At 43.3% G+C, this 18,633-nt stretch overlaps 1 protein-coding gene across 1 annotated transcript in view; it reads left to right on the forward strand.

Moving 5' to 3' along the window:
• The window catches only part of PTPN13 (protein tyrosine phosphatase non-receptor type 13), a 195,898-nt gene that overhangs the window by 4,626 nt on the left and 172,639 nt on the right, over nt 1-18,633 (forward strand). The gene's annotated exons all lie outside the window — the stretch shown is intronic.

Genomic DNA, 18,633 nt, shown 5'->3' on the forward strand with positions numbered 1-18,633 from the left:
TGATTCCTAGGTGTGTGAGGGACCAGTTCAGATCAGGACTGCGGGAGAAGGGGCTAAGGCCTATTTCCCACTACACTACTTTTCTGACCTGAGATTACTTCAGGGACCTGCAGCTTGCATCATTACGGAAATTTAAGGGTGGCTATCAGTGGTGGCCACCAGGAATTATGATGTGTGAATTGGCCTTCCGTTTGGCCTTCTATTGGCCCAAACTAGGACTTTTCTTGGAATCTCTGTAAGTATGCAAGCACATTTTAGCTGTTGCGTGATACTCTTGCAACCAACTTTTCATTAAAATGGTGGGGGAGGGAGAGATTTTGCCCCTGCAACTAGGGACGAGGTTGTTTATCCCTTAAACAAATGGCTAAATGTGTGTTGTCGTGCAGTGATTGAACCACAGGGGAGAATGTAGTCTCTGAAGAATTTGGAAAAAACAAATAAAGCAAAATGAAAACAAAGAGTTCATCCAGTGGTAATTTCCTCTCCTCAAAATAAGAAATCTTGCTGAGCTTGCACACTTGTGCGGTGGAGAAGTTTGTATTCTCCAGATATTTAGAGGAAAGTAAATTGAAACAAAACGTGTGTGTATGAAAGAGAGAGACAGAGAGAGAGGCAGGGTGGTGGTGCTTGATTTGGGTTGGTCACTAGGAATTCTTTTCCAAGCAATGTTTCGTAGATGTTCATGGTACTTGCGTTTTATGCAGTAACCACAACGATTGAGGGAAGAAGCATTTTTTCTCTACCCTATAATTGCTGGTGATTATTTCCCACATCAAAAGGGTGTGAAAAAGTGTGGATAGTGTGGGATGGATTTTTTTCCTGAGAAAGAACCTGGTTGTGCAGGAAGGTCTTGCAGAAGAGGGGTGAATAGTGGATCTAAACGGAATACTGGGAGGGCCAGAGCGGTCCCAAGTATCCTTTGTATCCAGCTTGGTGCAGTGGGGCAGTGGGGGTTATTAACAGGGCACAATTCATTTATTTACTTAATTTATACCCAGTATTTCTTCCCAGTGGTGGCCCAAAGTGGCTTATACCACCCCCCCCTCCGTATTATCCTCACAACATCCCTTTGCGGTAGGTTATGCTGAGAGCATGTGACTGGCCCAAGATCCCCCAGCAAACTTCCATGGCAGAGCAGCGATTTGAATCTGGAGTGTCCCAGGTCCTAGTCTGACACTCTAACCACTATATCACACACACACCCTTTTCATTAATTTGATAAATTCCATATTGTGGCCAAACATTAGCTGTGTGATACTGGTTCAGTTCAGACATAATGTGAATCTACAGTTTGCTTATTTTAACTGTATGAAGGTTGCTTTGCTAATTATGATTGGTTATGGTTAGAGATTGGCATGAACCAGGAAAATGGCGGTTCATTGCGGTTCGTGGTTCATCGTGATTCATGAACCGGCATGAAATTGCCTGGTTTGCGAATGGGTTCGTGAATACATCACTTCCGGGGCAGCAGAAGGTATGCAGAAAGCCCATCCCCACCATTGCCTAGGAAACTGATTGATCGGCACTAGACTGTCTGCAGTTATGAACCCCAAAATGAACTGACCTAAGAATCGTCGCGGTTCATCAGACATGCCCTTCGATGAACCACTAGTGTGCAAAACAAAAAACGGCCTGGTTCGTGATGAAATTTGCTTCATATTTTGGTTCATGCCCACCTCTAGTTATGGTCCATCATATCAGGATCTCAAGCCATGGTTTGAAGTTTGGTTTATTATCCACAGTTAATCTGAACTATGGCCATGTGTGATGTACAGGCAAACCTGGCTTCATTCTGTCTTGTTCCCCAACTTCATCTGCACATACTCCTGTGAGACCCCTGGCCAGAACAAAGGCATTGAAACCAGAATCGCACTAGGATTTCAGTGATTGTCTGTGGGTTGATTCCTGGCCAGCACACACACATTGTTGGATGATGTGCTGTTGATGCAATTTGTCTCAACTCACTTGTGGACAAGACTGTCCAGTAATGAATGATGGCTGTGGCACCGTGATAACCCGGTATCCAACCACATGTGGATGCTGTGCAAATAAATCATAATTAAAATAAACCATGGTTTTCATTTTCATATCTGAACTGAGCCAATATCTTTTCCTGCCTCATGTTACTTCCTCAGTCTTCCCGTTGGCCTCTTGATATGGAATTGGCACATAGCAAAAATTGTAAAACATTTCAATCCTCCTTTTAGTGGTTCATCTTCTTAAGTAGTGTGGATAGATGGGATTTTACTTGTCTTCCCATTCAGTGCAAAGGTTTGGATTAGAAAAGAACAAAAGCTTCCAGAATTCAAGACCCCAGTATTAGAACTGGAAAATGAGCCAGCTGGCGAGAAGTACGACATTTAAAGGTCTCGAAACTTTGGCCCTTTTGCATGTTATGCTTTGACTTGTGGCTTAATGGTATGTTGTTTGATACCAAGTGTTACTGAACCACAAATGTACTCATATTGCCAAAGTTGGTGGTTTCTTTTCATGAAATAGTTCTCACCCCACACAAGACAAAAAGAGGCAGTTGAGCCATAACACTTCACAGTTACAGAGATAACATGAGGACTCCCCCACACAAAAATAAACCAAAATAATCATGATCATCTCTTCCGTTAACAAGTAGATAAGCAAACCTTTACTAAGACATTATACATGTCTGTGTTCCTGTTGTGATCTCTGTTCTGTACTCTGGGAAAAAATGTCGGGACTCAAGAAACACTGCAAACCTTACTGGCTTGTATCCAATAAGATCCATATGTAGAGTGGAAGTTTTCATCTTCCCCTCCACTATAGTCCACAGGACCCCCCACCCTGAAATTTTGCTCCTGGGGGAGTCCGTGGTCCCTCAGGTATAGTTTAAGGGACAACAGGACTTGACAAATTTTCTTTGGCTATAGGTCCCACCCCAAAATTTTAGGAGCCAGATTTATTTTTCAGCTCTCAGGGTTTTATATTTTAATGACAATACTTTCTCATTATTGCCACCACAGAATCTGATTCTAAACTCTTCACAGTTGCTTGTCATTTTTTTTAAAGCTATAACAAAAACAATGTAGTATATAAATAAATATGAGGTAACCTTGGTCGTCATTCCAACTAAAAGCTAACCTCTATCCTTTGCCTAAGTAAGTTTTGTACTTCTGCTGAGAATCACCAAGAAACACTTGCAGCAAATGATGGCTGAAAATCTTAAGTGCCACAATGAAATTTCTAGGTGCCATGGTGGTGTGACACTTGAGATACAAGCTACTTTTTTCTTGAGTGGTCTTTCTCTGTTTGTACACTTGACTCAACAATTCTTTTGTTGCCCAAAATGGAATTTTTAGCAAGGATCAATATGGCAACCAGAAAAAAAATATATCACTGAGAAGGAATGCTGGAATATTTGTGATTTACTTTCCATTGTCAGGAGCCCCCGTGGCGCAGAGTGGTAAGCTGCAGTACTGCAGCCCCACTCCACTCCCAACCTGAGTTCGATCCTGGTGGAGGCCGGGTTCAGGTAGCCGGCTTAAGGTTGACTCAGCCTTCCATCCTTCCAAGGTTGGTAAAATGAGTACCCGGTTTCCTGGGGGTAAAGTGTAGATGACCAGGGAAGGCAATGGCAAACCACCCCGTAAAAAATCTGCCAAGAAAACATCGTGATGCGACGTCCCCCCATTGGTCAGTAATGACTTGGTGCTCACACAGGGGACTATCTTTACCTTTACCTACTTTTCAGTGTGTTTTATTGCTGAATAGCAGGTGGAGAGGGGGGATCTTTTAAGACAGCATGGTCGACAGCACAGGCAGCTCTTTCGCATCTTCTCTTTTGCCTCTTTCTGTCTATCTAGTGCACTTTTCTGCTCTCCTTTCCCTAAGGAGCACACATGGCTGTCCCTTCCTTAATTGATTCTCACAAAGACCCTGTGGGGTAGGTTAGACTGAGGGAGACACTGTGGCAGAGCAGAGATTTGAACCCAGGTCTCCCAGACCCTACTCCAGCACTTTAACCAGTATGTTACGCTGGCTTTTACTGGACTCAAATGGCCCCTGCAACTGCCGTTGGGGTAATTTTTATGTTTTCCCCAATAGTACGGGCCTGCATTTCAGAAGTCTCTATTCAGTCCCAGCTTGACAGAGTCAAATTTGCATATGAATTCCAATTCAGCAGCCTCCCGTTGGATTTTGTTTTTGAAAAGTTTCTGTTGAACCACAGCGACCTTTAAGTCTTTGGTGGAATGTCCTGGTAGATTGAAGTGTTCTCCCACTGGTTTTTGGACGTTTCCATTTCTAATGTCAGATTTGTGTCCATTTATTCTTTTGCGTAGAGGTTGGCTGGTTTGTCCAATGTACAGAGCAGAAGGACATTGTTGGCACATGAGGGCATATATCAGATTGGAGGATGAGCAGCTGTAAGAGCCAGAGACAGTGTAGTTGATGCCATTGGGTCCTGTAATTGTATTCCCTGGGTAGATATAGGGGCAGAGCTGGCATCTGGGTCTGTTGCAGGGCCTGGTACCTGTGCTGGTGACTCTGCTGGCCGATCCATGATTGTAAGTGAGAAGTCGTTTAAGGTTGGGGGGCTGGAAAGTTGGGGGGAGATACACATTTTCAGAAAAGATGATCAAGGAGCAAAAGTTTCTAAGGCCCAGAGGGCTGTTTTGCTAACTTCTAACTGAGGTTGCCCTCCTGAATTGCTTTCAGAGTAAGTCTTGCTAGGGGCATAGATCTGTTCCAAATACTTGCTTGGTATTCCAGGAATGTTCTAGGGATTTTGGACAGCTCCTCATGAGAGAGTGCCGAAATGTACGGATGGTGCTTTTCATCTCTTTGCCACCTTGGGAACACATCCAGAAACTCCTGCGTGGAAGCAAAATTTATATGGGAGCTGGCCTCCTATTTTACTTTTAATGCAAGTTTTTCAACTTCCATTGTGTTTCCAGAACCAGTCTGCCTTATTTAAGAAAAACTGATAAGGAAATATTACAGTTGCTTGTATTCTGTTGAGCAATCCAAGTTATCTTTCATGCAAGAAAATGCATCAATTTATCTAGAGTGAATTGCATTCCACGAGGAATTCTCCCCCCTCCCCACCCCCAGACAGCAGTCTGTTGCTTTTACAAATAAGATGTACTTTAAGATAAAGCCTTAAGTAAGAAGTTAAAGTAAGGCACTCGCTTGTTGTGAAACAGGTATAAATCTGTTCTCACCCACATGTCTACTTTAGCTGTTTTTGCACATTATATGGAAGCAAACCTGTGTTTGCCATAGGAAGTGTACTTAGTGTACAACCCATTCATGTGAAGAAGTTCTGGTGCATAGTGAATGAACAGTGGGGCCACATAATGAACTGACCCATAAGACTGTGCCCTTAATAAGTGCTTTACAGATGCTTTGCATTAGGAGAGTTGCATGTTATTCTTTCATTCGTTCCTTTATTCCTTCCTTCTTCTAAGGGCCAAGCTACAAGTGACAAATGACACAGGTTGGACACTTGTCAGCTTCCCTCAAGTTTTGATGGGAAATGTAGGCATCCTGGTCCTGCAGCTTGGCTCTCCAACTGCTGTCCAATGGACTTTTCAACTGTCACTTGTCCAACATTCCGCCAAGCTGCCTACATTTCCCATCAAAACTTGAGGGAAGCTGACAAGTGTCCAACCTGTGTCATTCGTCACTTGTAGTTTGGCCCTAAGTAACAGGCTGGCATATGTGGATGGGGAGAATCCCATTTTTTATTCCTTGTGAAATAGTTGAGAGAGAATGTCTGATCCAAAGTCACCTAGTAGGGTTGCCAACCTCCAGGCAGGGCCCAGAGTTCTCTAGAAACTACAACTGATCTCCAGAGTATATAGAGGTCACTTCACCCAAGGGAAATGGCAGCTTCAGAGGGTGGACTCTATGGTGTCACATTTCTGTTCAAATCCTTCCTCAGGCTATGTCCCCAGATCTCTGGGAATTCCCAATCCAGAGTTGGCAACCCTATCACCCAGGGAGTTTCATGGTCCAAATGGAGACTTGAACCTAGTTCTCTTCCGTCCCCATCTAACATTTAAATCATTAAGTTAGTTTCAAGTAGGTAGCCATGTTGGTCTGCTGTAAAACAGCAGGATTTGAATCCAGGGGCACCTTAGAGACCAACAAGATTTTCAGGGTATAAGCTTTCAAGAGTCAGAAGAAAGGCGCTCTGACTCTCAAAAGCTCATACTCTGAAAATCTTAGTCTCTAAGGTGCTACTGGACAAAAATCCTGTGGCACTTAAATGATGACACTACATCTGTTCAAAGGTATTTTCATGTGGGAAGAAGTTTAAATTCACTTTTTCCATGAACTTATTCGATGGTCTTGGGCAAGACAGGCAGAACCCCCCAATATGGATAATGGGGATGATGTTTATGAATATATGTTTTATTTAATTGTGTTGCTGTATTAAAGTTTGGAATGTTTCAATGTTCACCACCCTGAGGAACCTGAGTTGGGTAGGAAGGCAACACAGAACTGTTTAAAATTAATAAATAAATACTGTTCTGTGAATTTTTTTTAAAAAATCTGTTATACTTTTCAGAGTTGTTGTAAGGGTTACTGAGGTCATGTGTGAGAAATGCTTTAAATTATGTGGTATCTATTGAAAAATAAGCCTTTTCCAAAAAGTAGTGTGTTTTAAAATTACATGATTAAATTCCCACCCTGAGTGGACAAAGGAATTCATTGCTGGTTAAGAAATGGTGTTAGAATTTGCTTTACTGTTTGTTTGTTGATTGAGCATCATCATGGTCATTTTAAAATATTTTTAAAACAACATTCAAAAATCTCTGACCCCAAGAGTTTGCATATTAAGCTTTGGACTCTAATCTTCTTCTCCTACTTAAGTGCCATGCGCCGGTGAATACTGATTGGATCTCTGCAGATTTCATCCTTTATGTTTAACTTGCTTTTATACTTTGTGTTCCCTGTATGTTAATTATTTGCTAAGGTAGTTTTCAAGTTGTGTTCACGTATGCAGAGTTTTTGAGGATGTTGTAGAACTGGAAAAGGTTCAGAAAAGGGCAACTGTGAAATGATCAGGCAACTGAAGAACGGGCAAAGGAGAGCCACAGGCACTCTCATGGAAAGCCACAGTTGTACCCAGGGGTCAGTCCATAGAAAAAGAGCTGGAGGAACTCATCAGCATAATTCATTAGCATAACTCATTAGCATATACCACACCCCTTGCCATCTCAGGAAGTGGCTCATTAGCATAACTGATTTGCATATGCCACACCCCCTGACATCACCTATCCTGGCTGTTTTGGACCCAATCCTGACCATTCAGGGCCGAAATTGGGCCCAAAATGGCAAAAGGGGCTGAAAATGGCCGAAAAGGGGCCCAAAATGGTCAGGATTGGGCTGTTGCTGAGTGGGAGAGTGATCTACCACCCATCAAGAGGCCCGATCCGGGCCGTTTCAGCCCCAGTCCAGGCTGAAATGAGCTCAAAATGGCCAAGAGTCAGGTGGGTGGGGCCACCTGACATGTGACCTCTTTGGGGAACTGCCAGAACTGCGTTCCTGCGCATTCCCCTGCAAAATGAGCCCTGGTTGTACCTACCCTCAATCAAAACAGTCATTTCCATCCTTGGCATAAGGCCTGCACCTCAGGGAAGCTTGCAGCTTACCCATTCCTCTGGTGGCAGCTGTTTCAAGGTGGGAAACACCCACCAACCACTAGCCGCATCAGGCACGGGCCTTGCCTGCTTTCCTGAGACATGGGGCAAGCGTCACATTGGAGAACAGTGCTCAGAACAACCAGAGATGGCTCATCAAAGAGCCACATATGGCTCTTGAGCCAGTGAGTGAGTATCACTGAACTAAGGAGTTTAGGATTTTTAGTTTAAAGGAAAGACAACTGGCGGGGAGGGGGGACGTGAAAGAACTTTGCCTGGGGGCAGAGAAATTTATTTATTTACTGAATTTATTCCCCACTTTTTCCCCAGTGGGGACCCAAAGTTTACAACAACATTTTCTCCTTTTCCATTGTATCCTCAAAACAACCCTGTGAGGTAGGTTAGGTTAACTAGCCCAAAGTCATTCAGCAAGCTTCCATGGCAGTTTGGGATTCGAACCTGGTTCTTTCAGATCCTAGCCTTTCACTCTACTCAGTAAAATGACTCTTCCTCCCTCTGAAATAATCATAGGACTTGTGTGTGCACCCCCAGTGATGAGCAGTAGATTAAGGAGAGACAAAAGGAAGTAGTTTTTCACTGAAAGAGTAATTAACTAGTGGAATTTACTGCCTTCAGGATGTATTGATGGCCTCTAGTTGGATTTCAGTGGAGCTCAGAGACTTTCAGGGAGAACAGGTTCGTCAGTGGCTATTATCAATGGTAGTAACCTTCTGAATACCAGTACTGGGAAGGGGTAACAAAATGGGGGAGGCTTTGGCCTCTATGTCTTGCTTGTAGGCCCTCTAGGGACATCTGGACATTGCTTTTCTATGTATTTTTTAAAATTTATTTTATTTATAGCCCTCCTTTTGTGCTGAGACTCAAGGGCAAAATGGGGTATTGGATTTAGATGGACCGTTGGACTGATCCAGTACAACTGCTTTGATTTCTTTCCCTTCCATATAAAGTCATCTATTACTTTCTGCCATTTGTTGAGAATTTTTTGTTCTATGTAATTTGGAATCATTTAAAATAAAAAAAGTTCACTTTAGGTAAAATATTCATTTTGACAGCTGAGATTCTTCCTAGCCATGAAATATTTAATTTTTCCCATCTCTGCAAACCTTCAATAATGCTTGTCCAGACTTTTTGGTAATTGTCTTTATAAAGATTCTTATTTTGTGATAATACATTTATCCCTAAATATTTTATCAGCTTTGTAGCAATGGCACAATCCATTATCTTTCCAATCTTTTCACATTCCTTTGTCGTTGCTGAGTAACATTATCTTTGTTTTCTTCTTATTCAGTTTGTATCCAGAGTACTGTCCAAATCTTAATATTTGTTCCATTACATAAACCAGGGAAATGTGTGGGTTCATCACTGATATGACCACATCATCTGCATAGCTTTTCATCTTATATATCTCTTTCCCCTCCTTTATTCCAGCAGTTCTACTGTCTTGTCTGATTCTCACTGCCAAAATTTCCAGCGCAATAATAAACAATAGTGGTGGTATTGGGCATCCCTGATGTGTTCTTTTTGTTATTTCAATTTTCTTTGTAAACGAACCGTTCACTAAAATTGCAGCTTGCTGATTACTGTAAATACTTTGGATCCAATTCAGAAACTCGTTCCCACAATTCATTCTTTGCAATGCATTCTTTGCAGAAGAAACTTCCAAGAAACATTATCAAACGCTTTTTCAGCATCCAGAAACATAAATGCAGTTTTTTTGTCTTTTCTTCTTGAATATTCGATTGCACTGAGGAAATATCTAATGTTATCTTTCATATATCCAGGGCTTTTTTTCAGCAGGAATGCGGTGGAACGGAGTTCCGGAACGTCTTGAAAATGGTCACATGGCCGGTGGCCCTGCCCCCTGATCTCCAGACAGAGGGGAGATGAGATTGCCCTCCGCGCTGCTGGAGGGCTGCTGGAGCGGCGCGGAGGGCAATTTAAACTCCCCTCTGTCTGGAGATCAGGGGGCGGGGCCACCAGCCATGTGACCATTTTCTCCGAGGGCAACCCACTGAGTTCCACCACCTCTTTTCCCAGAAAAAAAGTCCTGCATATATCTCTTTGGGACTAAGCCTGTTTGATCTTAATAACAACAACAATTACAACAACAACATTCAATTTATATACCACCCTTCAGGACAACATCATGCCCAGTCAGAGTGGTTTACAAAGTATGTTATTATTATCCCCACCACAAACACCCTGTGAATTACTCACCCTGTGAATTCACCCTGTGACTTATCTTCATGAATTACCTGTGAAATGCATCTTCTTAAGCTTTCAGCCATTATTGTTGTAAATATCTTGTAATCAACATTCAATAAAGAGATAGGCCTATATGATTGTGGTATTAATGGATCGTTTCCCTCTTTATGTATTAAAGTTATATTAGCTTCTTGCCAGGTCTGGGTAAGATCTTCTTGGTTTGTATCTCATTTATCACTTTTTGCAAAGGTATAGCCAATGTATCTTCAAAAGATTTATCATAGATGGCCGTGAATCCACCAGAACCTGGAGCTTTTGCAGTCTTCAGCTTTTTGATTGCAGAATAACATTTTCTGCTTCCTTGAGCGGAGTTCTTTCTGTTACAAACAACATATTTTCAGTGTGGTTTTTGCATTCGTTTTCCGTAAATTTATTTGATGAACTTGTACCTTACCCTTCAGCCCTGAGGGTTTCAGGGTGGTTTACAGCATCAACTAATATAAAAAGAATGGTATACAAGTTAAAGAAAAAACTGTTTCTGCCTATACCCACATCTTGGAAAGAACTTCAACAAAAAGAAAGAGCATAAAAGAAACAAAAACTAATTGACAAAAGCAATGAAAATGAGGCAATCTGAAACTGTGAAAATTGCAACATCCAAAAGAAATAAGCATGGCTATAGGAACTCCTTCTTAATCAGCATGTGTTGCCGGAAACATGTTTCATGCCTATAGGTCACTGGTCTTCAGCTTTTCTTGACATAGGACCTGCTGAATTGCAAGCATGTGATAGGGAGTCACATGACAGGAAGATGGTGGCAGAGGTATTACCTCGGTCCAAGAGAGCCAGGGACAGGAGACACCAGCCAAGCACATGTACCATAGTGAGGAACAAGCCAAAGGTAAGAGTCATGGAAGAGTCCTCCGACTGACATTGCCTGCTACTTGTCTCTGCATGTATACAAAGAGAGGCAGGAGGCATGATGCCATTGCGCTCTGTGCGTGCATACTGGGAGCAGGTTCTTTCTTAAAACATGGCAGCTCTGTATGGCTTGTGACCCAAAAGGTAGGATTCCACAGCCTACCTAATGGTTCTGACACCCTGGGTTGACAACCACTGCATGTTTTCCAGTATGCCTACAGCTGTTTGTACTTTGTAGTAGATTATAACCAGGTTCAAGGAGAGTCAGATTTTTCTGCCAAGTGCTATATCATGAGTCCTCATTATTTATCCACCCTCTTCTGTCCTGAGAGGTGTGAACCCACGATCGCACCATTTAAACCACCAAACCAGGATCAGCTCTGATCCCAAACCTTCCATCTCTGCTGACATAAAAGCTTTTGGCCAGTTTTGTGGTTCTACGGGAAAGACAGCTGTAATTTCAACTTGCCTATCTCCAACTCTCACATTTATATTCCCACTTACATGAAGTTAATTTGCATATGATTAAGGTTGCATAAATTTTTGCTACTGCTGGTCACGAGGAGAGGAGAACACTCCTGTGCAAGGCAGTGTAGTTCAGCACTCCAACCAAGCCCTGAAAACCCTGCTAACTTTCTCTCTTCCCCCTTCCCTGCATATAACCATCTGACAACTCTTCCACCATTGCTCCAGTCTGTGTTTGCAGCCTTGAGGGCTAGAAAAAGGCTCATAGATACAGAATGATTGTGTAAGTTGGCTTAAGTTCAGCAGCAGATTTCTGCTGAATTGTGATTCAAAAAGCCCTTGAGTGGTGAGGGAGGGGGGAATGGCAAGCACAAGGGGGCGGCCGAGGAATGCATGGAGAAACGCGGACAGCATCAGTGACTGCACGGTGAGGAGGGGTCCCTGTGTAGAAGCAGCCCATTTGACTCTTACGTGATTGTTTGTCTGAAATCATGTCCACGGCAGCTCCACATGTTGCTGCTGACTCCAAGGTGGCTGCAGATGGCCCCACTGAATAACAATAACAATAATAACAACATTCGATTTATATACCACCCTTCAGGACAACTTAACGCCCACTCAGAGTGATTTACAAAGTTTGTAGTTGTTATCCCCACAACAATCACCCTGTGAGGTGGGTAGGGCTAAAAGAGCTCCTAGAAGCTGGGACTGACCCAAGGTCACACAGCTGGCTTCAAGTGGAGTGGGGAATCAAACCCAGTTCTCCTGATTAGAGTCATGCCACTCTTAACCGCTGCGCCAGACTGGCTCTCTGAAGAGCTGAGTGGCAGAGCCACGCCCCTGTGGAGGGGGATATGCAGGAGCAAACCATGGGCGACCTGGGTAGCTGAGACCGCCCCCTCCTAGAACAAGGGTCTAAGGAGTAATCCCATTTCTCATTTGCCAGGTTGGGGGAAGACCAGGGCTGGACTGGCAACTCCAAAATCCCACAGACAGTCAAAGAAACAAAAGGTAGAATTTTTTTAAAATGGCCAAAAAAATCACGCTGTCTTTTCCCACCATGTAAGCAAAGACCAGCATTCTTTGTAGGTATTCCTCATTTAATGGGGTGTATTTGTTTGTGTGTGTGTGTGTGTGTGAAAGAGAGCAAGCGAGCTAATAATTAACACAACTATCCAGTTTATCTAAAAAGTTAGAACTTGTCTAAAGTGTGCGGTGTTCTTCCACAGTTCAAAGATGATAGAATGTGATTTTTTTTTTAAAGTTGCACTTATATCTCCGCAAGGAAAGAGACTAGAGACTTCCTTTTTAAAAAAACGGAAATCTGGGAATTTAGAAAACTTCTGACACCTATTGTTATGGTATATTCCTATAATAATATTCTAATGTGAATTTAAAAAGAAATAAAGTTCCTCCTTGTGGCAGGGAAAGGTAATGGCTGTGTGTGTGTGTGTGTGTGTGTGTGTGTGTGTGTGTGTGTGTGAAAGAGAGCAAGCGAGCTAATAATTAACACAACTATCCAGTTTATCTAAAAAGTTAGAACTTGTCTAAAGTGTGTGGTGTTCTTCCACAGTTCAAAGATGATAGAATGTGATTTTTTTTTTAAAGTTGCTCATCTGGTTTTTCTCCATCACATCGATGGAGATGCAAGTTCACCTGCGTTTGATGCTTTGGTACCCCAAAGCGTTGGTAGCACTGTGAGGAATTTTCCTCACAAGTTGAGGCTAGGCCAGGGTAGGTCCTGATGCATGATTTCTCATCTGTGAAATCATGTTGCATACCTCTCCTGAAAAACTTAAGTTACATCTGACAGCCCTGTTCAAATTTTACTTTAACGCTAGAGTGGTTTCGACATTGGGAGGGCTTATGCGGTTTCCCTGTTACTGGTACGGCTGCAGATAAAGGAAACACGGCAGCAGGGATTCCACATGGCATGTTTCCCTGCAGTTTCCTTGCCCTGGCACCCTAAGAGTGGCCATCTCACTCATGCCACTGGGACTTTTGTAAAAAATTTTGGCACTAGAATATCAATATATCGATACACCATTGTAACAATAGTTATAACAAGTTCTGTGAATTGCCAGCTTTCATTTTTAAAAAGGTAAGTCTCTAACCCTTTCTGTTGCAAAGATATGCCTTTTCACTTATATCTCCGCAAGGAAAGAGACTAGAGACTTCCTTTTTAAAAAAACGGAAATCTGGGAATTTAGAAAACTTCTGACACCTATTGTTATGGTATATTCCTATAATAATATTCTAATGTGAATTTAAAAAGAAATAAAGTTCCTCCTTGTGGCAGGGAAAGGTAATGGCTGCTGTGAGCTCAGGACCAGAGAAAATGAATGCCATGTGGGTGAGAAAATCCAAATTTTCCCACGCACACTGCTGCCATCCAGGCTTTAGTGCAATTTTTTTTCTAAAACTTCAGAGCAAAGCAGGTTTGAGACAGATGGGAGAACAGCCAAGGAAACCCCTGGAGGGGTACAAAATGTACCATGATGCTGTGAGGAAGCAGGGGGCAAACCCTGCTTCCCAACAGCATTGAACCCAGGGCAAGATAAGAAAGAGCCTAGAATGAGAATTTGGGGGATGTCTCTGGCTTGCATGAATACTCCCTCATTGCTGATATTCTATGTGTGCATGAGCAGGGCTTTTTTTCTGGGAAAAGAGGTGGTGGAACTCAGTGGGTTGCCAGCACAGGGGGCAACTCTTGGTGGGAGGTGGTGCCCCTGGTACTACATGTGCGCGCGCAAAGTGTGCGCACACTCCCAGGACCTCACAATGATGTCACTTTGGGTCAGCTGGAACAAGGGGGGAGTTTTTTAAAGTTTAAATCACCTTCGGCGAAAATGGTCACATGGCTGGTGGCCCTGCCCCCTGATCTCCAGACAGAGGGGAGTTTAGATTGCCCTCCGCGCCAGTGGCGTTGCGGAGGGCAATCTCACCTCCCCTCTGTCTGGAGATCAGGCAGCGGGGCCACCGGCCATGTGACCATTTTCAAGAGGTGCCGGAACTCCATTCCACCTGGGGGGAAAAAAGCCATGTGCATAAGTAATGTTCCATTGCTTTTCAAGTTATCCTCATTTGCATGCTGAGAGGAGATTAAGGGAAATAAAGCCCAAGGCTCATAGGCTCAGGATGATTGCGTAAGTTAGTGTACCTGAAAGCTTTCTGCTTTGGGGTTCAAAGAAAACTGGCATGTGTTATCCTTTAAGAGGAGGGTGCTGCTGTCCATGCTTAATCGTTCCTACCCGTTTGCGATGGCTTTGAGGTTCAAGGTGGGATTGGATGCAGATCAGTGCAGTAAACACAGAGACAGAAATACTAGAGCGGCCAGTACTCTCTGGTATTCCAGCTTGCATAATCCACTGATCTCTGCCTGAGCTGCTTTTTTGGGAGGGGGGGCAACCCTCTAAATATACGATAAGTATGTTAATTTTAATGTGGATGAAAAATTAATAAAAATAAACGAAAGGTCCTACACTTGAATAACCATTGAAAGTATAATTATTTCTAGGGAAATTTGTCTAACTGCAAGCAAAAAAAATATTATAATAAGGTCAGCAGAAACATTTTATCTATAGAGAAGGAAACCCAAATAAGAGGTCTTCTTAGAAAACACCAAAGATGAGACCTGTTTATGACAAAATTCTCAGACATCAGGGTAGACATCACTGAGTTCACCGCTACACCGTTTCAGCAGCAAAAGGGTGGTGGTGACATGTTGTAGTTCGACTGTTGGTGAACACACGGCAGTGCACTGGTGTTGTCATGCCTGTATGGTATCTCGGGCTTAATCCCTCTGGTGGGGTTATGTTTGGATCTGAGAGCGGGACCACAAGTGACGCCTGACACAGGTTGGACACTTGTCAGCTTCCCTCAAGTTTTGATGGGAAATGTAGGCAGCTTGGTGGAATGTTGGACAAGTGACAGTTGAAAAGGCCATTGGACAGCAGTTGGAGAGCCAAGCTGCAAGACCAGGATGCCTACATTTCCCATCAAAACTTGAGGGAAGCTGACTAGTGTCCAACCTGTGTCAGGCGTCACTTGTGGTCCCGCTCTGAGCGGACAATTCTGCAGGCGGACAATTCTGCGACAGGTGGACGTGCTGTCTGATTAGGATCACCACCAATCTTTAAGCAATGAGTTGTTCCAACTAAGAGGCCAGGCCAGGGCCAGCAGCTTTAGGAGGGTCGAATGCAGTCTTCTTGTGTTCAGCTGGGAGCTGGAGTACCACCTTTTAGCCATCTGCCTTGGTGGTGTCGCCATCCAGCAGAGATCACACCAGCTTTTTGCTCTGCCTCCATGCTGCCACCTGGCCTGTGTTGCTAGAAGCCATGGTTGAAGAATCCTGGAGATTTCTAGTCACCCTGGCAGAATCCAAGAGGGAAGTAATATTTTTATAAACCCAATCTTGTGAAAGGCAAAAGCCAAACTTGACCAACTAGAAACCATCTCCAACCCAAATGCAGCTTATATTTTGCCCTTAAAAATTAGGAAGTGCGGCTTTCTGATGAGCAAATGAAAGACAAACAAAAAAAGTGTTTCTTTTGGGGAATGGGGAAAACTGATCTTACTCAGAATTATGAGTTTGCGGTGGTAACCTGAATCGGGCCTTGAGTCATTACTGACATGGTCTTTGAAAATTGAATCATTATAGGTGCATCACACCTTCTTCCGGGAGAGGAAAAATGAGAGAGATGGGAGCGTGTCTGAACGTGTCTGGTGTTTGTATAAGAATGCCCTCCGTTGAAGACATTCTGGGTAGCTAGGTAACTTATGTACAATTACGGGTGAATTGATGATACTCTATAAACTGAAAATGGGATGCCGGAGTTTTAATAGAATACACACCTGTTTCTCTCCTTGTTAATTCTTTTTCCCAGCTCTATTAAAAAGCTGGGTTGGGTGCAGCATACAGTGAGGTGCATTTATGCAATTTTATCTACCACCAAAGTGTCTGGAGTTTATATGAAAACACTGTCTATCAGTATGTGACTGAAGGTAAGCTGTGTGTGAGCAACAAAAGTAATTTTAAACAAAATGTTCATTTTAAAAGGCCTCCTCTTACGGAGAGCTTCTGTCTGAAATGCCGAAGCATTACTATTAGAATTATGCACGGTCTCAACTCCTTGACATTTTGTGGTTGGCTCCACCTCCCGTAGTATCCATTTTGTGGTTGTGCCCACCGCTATTTGTCAGAATTCCTAAGGTGCCCACAGGACCTAAAAGGCTGGGGACCTTTGGTTTAAATTGTGGGAAGAGAAAACATTGGTAGAGAAAGCTGGTGAAAGCTAAAACTTGTATAAACATATGAAGCTGCTGTATATTGAGTCAGAAGACTGTTACTCCATCTTGCTCAGTATTGGCTGTTCTGTCAGTCTCTCTCAGGGCTTTTTTCCAGCTGGAACGCAGTGGAACGGAGTTCCGGAACCTCTTGAAAATGGTCACATGGCTGGTGGCCCCGCCCCCTGATCTCCAGACAGAGGGGAGTTTAGATTGCCCTCCGTGCCATGTGGCTTCTGTCTGAAATGCCCCCCCAGGTGTCCTGTCATGTCTTCTACAATCTATAGATGGCTTGAGTTCTTCAGGGAGAAAACAGGTGGCACGGAGGGCAATCTAAACTCCCCTCTGTCTGGAGATCAGGGGGCGGGGCCACCAGCCATGTGACCATTTTCTCCGAGGGCAACCCACTGAGTTCCACCACCTCTTTTCCCAGAAAAAAAGCCCTGGTCTCTCTCCACACCCTGAGGACAAGACTGAGAAAGGTCATTTCAACACCTGCTACTGGGCATTTTAGATAGTGAAACTTGGACTTTCAGCCTGCAAAGCTATCCTATGTTCCTATGGTTTCTTTCTACAGTGAAGTGCCTCTTAGCACACTTAGAATCTGTATTACTGACATGAGTTCTGAAAAATTAGCAAGAGCCATCAGCTTTGGCCGATCTCTTCCTTCTGCCACTTGTTAAATTTCAGAAAGAAGGAGAGAGGGATGCCAACAGCACAGAAGGCTGACATTGGCGAAGGGCTGATGCTACAGACTTATTATGATCCAAGCCAAAACTCAGGGCCAAGCTACAAGTGACGAATGACAGGTTGGACACTTGTCAGCTTCCCTCAAGTTTTGATGGGAAATGTAGGCAGCTTGGCGGAATGTTGGACAAGTGACAGTTGAAAAGTCCATTGGACAGCAGTCGGAGAGCCAAGCTGCAAGACCAGGATACCTACATTTCCCATCAAAACTTGAGGGAAGCTGACTAGTGTCCAACCTGTGTCAGGCGTCACTTGTAGCTTGGTCCTCAGACACGCCCTGAGCCTGCTTGTGGGGAGGGCGGGATATAAATACTAGTATAACAACAACAACAACAACAGAGTGTATGACTCTGCAATTCCTGACCTTGAGGGAGTTTATCTCCGAAATTCGACACTGTCAAAACTTGAGCTGTTAACTTCACAAAGCAGGCAATGAACTTTTTAATCAATTCTGATGTAGTGTTACTCGGACCAGAGGCTCTGGCAGAATGTTCCTGTATGCATCTTAGTACTTCATTCTCCTTTGCTGTTGGATCCGGACTTACTGATACAAGTTTTCTGCACATTGCTTGGAGTAAGCAGCTAACAGTGCCGTCACGGTATGAGTTGCACCCTTCTAAGTTGATTGATTTCAACTCTGCTGAGGATAGCGATGCATGATGCATAATATGGGGAACACTGGGGCCAAACTTCTATTTCCCACCCTTAGGAAGTGGGATTAGGAATCTTATATCTTAGCTCAAGTGGATGAGAGTATTTGAGATGCATACTGATGCAGACATTAAGGTGAAGGCTCTCTTGGGTACCAAGTTGGTACTCTCTGATTTTACTTTATGTATGTACAAGATTTTATTATGTATATGTACAATAATAATAACCTTGTGTGTATATACTGCTCTTCTGGACAGATTAGTGCCACACTCAGAGCGGTTAACAAGTCAGTGTCATTATTATACCCACAACAACCACCCTGTGAGATGGGTAGGGTTGAGAGCGCTCTGAGAGAGCTGTGATTGACTTAAGGTTACCCAGCTGGCTTCAAGTGGAGAATGTTTGTTTTATTCAATTTATATTCTGCCCTCTCTGAACGGGCTCAGTGGGGAATCAAATTCAGTTCCCCAGATTAGAGTCCTGTCAATCTTAACCACTACACCGAATTGGCTACCAAACCACTACACCAAACATGTACAACCGTATGATGCTTTTATTCTAATCTGTGAATCCCTATTGAACTTTATACCTATTATTTTCAGTGATGTGATATATATTGATATATAGTTATGCTTCAGAATTGGGTAACTCTCTTAGCATTGCCTAAGAAAAAAAGATTCACCTGCATTTGAATATGAGGCTTACCTCGAGCAGA

This window comes from Eublepharis macularius, chromosome 10 (genome assembly GCF_028583425.1).
Source record: "Eublepharis macularius isolate TG4126 chromosome 10, MPM_Emac_v1.0, whole genome shotgun sequence".
Classification (NCBI taxonomy): Eukaryota; Metazoa; Chordata; class Lepidosauria; order Squamata; family Eublepharidae; genus Eublepharis; species Eublepharis macularius.